This window comes from Prionailurus viverrinus, chromosome A1 (genome assembly GCF_022837055.1).
Source record: "Prionailurus viverrinus isolate Anna chromosome A1, UM_Priviv_1.0, whole genome shotgun sequence".
NCBI lineage: Eukaryota > Metazoa > Chordata > Mammalia > Carnivora > Felidae > Prionailurus > Prionailurus viverrinus.
Window position 1 is genome coordinate 4,838,898 of NC_062561.1, and position 5,519 is coordinate 4,844,416.

At 49.7% G+C, this 5,519-nt stretch overlaps 1 long non-coding RNA gene across 1 annotated transcript; it reads right to left on the reverse strand.

The window, feature by feature from the left end:
- Positions 1-4,230: 4,230 nt before the first annotated feature.
- On the reverse strand, positions 4,231-5,023 carry LOC125176082 (uncharacterized). Its single transcript, XR_007156115.1, has 2 exons — positions 4,954-5,023; positions 4,231-4,853 (listed from the first exon to the last, which is right to left on the reverse strand). It is a non-coding gene; the product is annotated as an uncharacterized LOC125176082 (long non-coding RNA).
- Between the last annotated feature and the right edge of the window lie 496 nt (positions 5,024-5,519).

Sequence of the window (5,519 nt, forward strand, 5' to 3'; positions counted from 1 at the left end):
AAATGGCCAGCCAGCAGAAGTTAACAAATCTGATGTAAAAGATTTCAAATTAAGAAAGGTAATAAAAACCTGAATGCTAAGTAGTGCATTTTGTTTGAAAAAAATTTAATTCCATACTCATTTGTAAAGCAGAACACCTTAATACACAAGTATCTCTAATATTCTTTTTTTTTTCTAAGTTTATGTACTCTGAGACAGAGAGAGAGAGTGAGAGAGAGCCAGGGAGAGGCAGAGAGAAAGGGAGACAGAATCCCAAGCAGGCTCGGCACGAGGCTCGAACCCACGAACCATGAGATCATGACCCGGGCCAAACCAAGAGTCAGACACTTAACCAACGGAGCCACCCAGGTGCCCCAAGTATCTCTAATATTCTTAAAACTAGATTCAAATAATCAAACTCTTAGGTTTTCATTAGCTCCTCAGGAACCCCTGGAAAAAGATGATTGACAATAGCAACACTCCAGTGGGAAAAATGTATATTCTTCAGAAATGTAATTGTTATTTAACTTTAGGAATATCTGACTGTGGGAGCGCCTGGGTGGCTAAGTCGGTTAAGCGTCGGACTCCTGATTCCAGCCGAGGCCATGATTCCAGGGTCGTGCCCCGCATGGGGCTCCACACTCACTGTGGAGATTCTCTCTCTCTCCCTCTGCCCTTCTCTCCAGCTCATGCTTTCCCAAAAAAAAAAAAAAACAAAACAAAACAAAAAAAATCTGACTGAAAACATCTCAACCAACAAGAAAACCACGTATTTTTTTTTTTTAGAAATTTACACTCACTATTTAGAGTAATCAAAATATGGTAAGTTGGGTGTGTAGCAACATAGGGATAAAAGGGTTTTTAATGCTTCAGAAGCATGGCATAGCAGTCAGATTTGGATTTCGACTTTACCACTTAACGAACTGTAAGACCTGAGGCAAATTCTGCACTTTTCTAGTCTCGCCACCCTCATGTCTTGAATTAGTGCATTATTACGTCTGCCTTGGATGAGCATAGCTGTGATCAGCGCACCCCTCCTGGCCAGCAGAAGGGGAGGTCTTGGGTGGAATTTCTAAACGAGAATGGGTCACCGTTGACTACAATTGCTTCCTAGCCTTTTCCTCTTCCTAGAATGTAAACTTTTCTTTATTACTATTATGTTTTTTAATGTTTATTCATTTTTGAGAGAGTGCACGCACATGCCCACATGAGGGGGCGAGGCAGAGACAGAGGGACACAGAGGATCCAGAGCGGGCTCTGTGCGGAGGGCACAGAGCCTGACTGGGGGCTCAAACTCCTGAACCCCAAAATCATGACCCCTGAGCCCAAGTCGGACGCTTAACCAATTGAGCCACCCAGAGGGCCCTGGAAACTGGAAACTGTTTTAATTCAACTTTGTATGTCTCTCTCACCACTTAATCCTTTTCCTCCCAAGTCTGGTTCTGTATACAGCACGTAGCAAAGCCTAATAAACATGTGACGAAATAAATACATGAATAAATAAATAACACACAGACCATTTTAAATTGGGGGCAGAGAAAGAAATAAACCAGCGTGTGAAACACAGCTTAAGAACTGTTAACGGGTCAGTGTCTTCGGCAAACAATTAAAATCTGAGAAACACACTAAAAACACCAAAAGTTACCCTTAGCTATGATAGGATAAATGGGCAAAGGGGTGAGGGAGTAAAAAATATTACTGTAACTGCCAATCACGACTCTAGAAAAGATCATTCAAATTCCTTTCCAATATTTTTTTTTTCTGTATGTATGGCTACAACAAATAATCTTTGAGATAATGAGCCAAAATTCCCTGGCACATTTATATGTAAGAAAATACCCAGTGAACTATTCTCTCCCCTGCTTTGTGAAATTCGTCTTTGTAAAACATTTTAAGATACAACTGTCTGAATATCTCACACTGTGCCTGCTATCTACTGCATATGCTTTCACTTTGCAAAGATTTTTGGTTACTATGTTGGAAGGGTGAAGGTCAACTCATTTTCACGGGTCCAAACCAGGTTCTGTTGTTTTTTTTTTAATGATGATAATTAAGGAAGATTGAACAGCAGACGCTATTCGGAAAACGAGGAAAGAGAATACTTTTTATGGCTACTGATTTGTTAACGTGTATCTTGTAACTTTTTCACGTCTACCATCAGTCCACAATCCAGTATTTTCGAAAGCGGAGTATTATGGCATGAAGCAGGTGATAGGGCCTAGAGGCCTGATTCCCTTGCCCAAGGGCGAGTGGTGGCCAATAAATACACTTGCCTTGAGGACCCGGTGAGACAAGCGTTGGCTCCTCTCGGAGAGATGCTCGCGAACATTCTGCGTCCCCCCGCCCCCCCCAGCGCCCCTCCGTCGCCCGGCAACTCAGGCACGCCGCGGCTCGGCCCCGCCCCCGCTGCCAAGGCAACGCGGCCGCGCCGGCGCGCGGGCTTTGTGCCCCGGGCGCCCCGGCGCAGCAACGCGCGCTAGCCCCCTGCACCTGCTTGCTGGGTCGCGGCAACTTTTCAGACCTTAACCTCTTCAACCGCTCTGCCGGGTCCCTCACCCGGAGCCGCCGACCCCCGCCCTCTCTCACCTTTGTTTCCGAAAAACTGTTCCACGGGCACAGGATTCCAGCCACCTGCTGCGTGGCGGTGCCTCCTCCAAACGTGAGGGAGAGGTGACAACCGGCAAGGAAACCCCACTTACCTTCCTCAGCATTCCTCCGCGTCGGCAGGGGGGGTGGGTGTCCCTGGAGGGATCCGACCGAGCCGCGCCGAGCTCAAAGTGCGACGGGAGTGTCGGAGACGCGGCAGGCGAACTTGGTCCCGGGCGAGCGCCGCCCCCGGGGCCCCTGCGCGCTCCTCATTTGCACCACAAAGGGCGGGGACCTTCTGGCCCCGCGGTCCGGAGACGGCTAATCCCGCCGGCGGTTGCCCTCCCGGCCGGGGTTCAGACGGGCTCCGAGGGGCTGCTCAGATGCCACAGCCGCCCCGGCGAGGACCAAGTCCCCCAGTCCCCTCCCCGGGCGGCGGGTCGGACTCCCCAGGCCGGCGGCCGTGCTATTGTGCGCGGGGCCCCGGAGGCCGGGCGCGGGGCGGGGGCGGCCCAGGTTGAATTTCCGAAGAGCCGGGCTCTCCTCGCGCGCGCCCTCCCCGCCGCCCCTCGCTGTTGCATATTCATGAGAGGGCGGGGTCGCTCTCCTCCTCGGGCTCCTCCGGGCTGAAGGCGGCGGGAAGAGTTGATGCGAAAGGAAACGCCGAGAGGAGAAGAGCCTGGGGAGAAAGTGGCAACGTAAACAAACGGAGGATTCCTGTTTCACCAGTCGCCTGCGTTATACACACACACTCACACACACACACCATTTCCCAAAGCCTGAGCTGAGCAAAGAAAATTTCAAGAAGGTCCTGTCTAAAAGTCTTGGTCCTAATGATAGTATTAGAACAATTGGGATGTGTGTGTGTGTGTGTGTGTGTGTGTGCGCGCGCGCGCCAAGGATTTTCAACGATGATTTTAACTGTGTGCTTCTCAGAGCCATTGAAAATGTATACATGCAGACCTCACTAATTGCATTGATTCTATTGAATTGCATCATAATTGATCGTCTGTTTTTTAACAGAGCCCTCCACCATTCCCTCAAACCCAGCTTTTCTGATTTATAAAGTCAATTTGCTAATGGGAACCCATTTTCAGGAAATAAAAATAGGGGAGGAAAAATGAGGCCTGAGGACCCTCCCTTAGGGATCCGGGGCGGTCTGAAAAGCTGCAAAAGCCATTGGCACTGAGCTGTTACCCACCCCCCACCCCCCACCTAACAAGCAGCCCTCCAGAAGGGTTTCACTTTCCTTCCTGAAATATCCACCATGAGAATCATCACTAAAGCACATCCTGGAATTCAGAACCAGTCTACCACTTGAGGTACAAGCGGCTGCAAAGGTGATCTGAACAGACCCAAAGGTTCTTCTGGCCCCAAACAGATGCTTTCACCACCAGATTTCCCCTCCGTGTTAAAGTGCTACAGAAAAATCCCCGTTAAGATACAAACTTGTTAGCAGGAACAGGCGACCTGTAAGCATTACCCCTCAGCAATGGCAGGTGGTTAGACTTAGGGACTTCAGAAATCCACTCATCCCACAAATCCTCACTGGTGCCTATCTACTGGTGGATGGTGAGTGCTGGGGAGACCACCGACAAAGAAACAGCCCAGGCCCCTGCCCTGGGAGCCTAACTTTGACTACAGAACAGACTATAAACAAACGAATAAAAGTCAGGCAGTTATTCTTGCTATAGAGAAAAATAAAGCCGTTTAGAAAGGCAGGTGTTGGAATCTCAGAGAGTATGGAAGTGCCGTGAATTCTCTGCTGGAACCAGCTGACACTACGTCCAGTTTTTCTGAAGGGCTTTTAGGTCTAATCGGGTATATGGGTCTGAGGGTGCCTTTCTGGGTTTGTTGCCTCATCAAGCAAACAAAGAGTAGTGCTTGTTTTCAGCAGTGTTTAGAGTGGGCAGAGGAAGTTGTACTGCTTTCGTGCACACAGAGGTTCGGAGGGTCGGACAGTGTTGACGGATCGTCAGCCAGCAGATACTGATGTGAGACTGGGCTCCAAATGCATTAATCAGCTGGGCAAGAGTTCCATGTCTGATTCTGGTTTCTCCGGTTGTCAATATGGGGAATAGTACCCACCTCAGGGGTCGCTGAGAATATTAAATGAGACAATGTATAAACATCAGAGGGCTAGCTAGCTGTTCCAGGAACTTCTCACTGAAGCCACTGGCCTTTAGGAGAATAGCCCTGGGGCATAGCCTTTGAAAGCTGAGGTTGCTTGATTGTAGGATTGATTTTCCTTTCCAATTCTTGCCTCTCATTGGTAATTGACTCTCTCCCTACAAAAAGAAGTCGGCCGTGAGCGGGGGAAGCCTAATTTACGGAGGCACCCCGCTAGCCCTCTACCCACATGATCTCTTTGTCATAGCTGCCACTAACCATTGTACAGATTCAAAAGAGGATCCAGGGGGCGCCTGGGTGGCGCAGTCGGTTCAGCGTCCGACGTCAGCCAGGTCACGATCTTGCGGTCCGTGGGTTCGAGCCCCGCGTCTGGCTCTGGGCTGATGGCTCAGAGCCTGGAGCCTGTTTCCGATTCTGTGTCTCCCTCTCTCTCTGCCCCTCCCCCGTTCGTGCTCTGTCTCTCTCTGTCCCAAAAATAAATAAACGTTGAAAAAAAAAATTTTTTTAAAACAAAAGAGGATCCAAGAGGTCAGTCTCCTCGCCAGCAGCACACAGCACATTACGTGGCGGAGGGAGGATTGCAGTCCTTCACCCTCAAAGCCCCGATGTTGCCCACGGCCGTGGCCTCCTTCAGGGCACGTGCTACTCTAGGCAGCAACAAACCACTGTGAAGCGAAAGGAAGAGGTTCTCGTCATTGGCCGTTCTTTAATAATAGAATAGCTGTACCATTGGTGGAATGCATAGCCATTCTGGAAAACAGTATGGAGGCCCCTCGAAGTTAAAAGCAGAACTGCCCTGGGGCGCCTGGGTGGCTCAGTCAGGG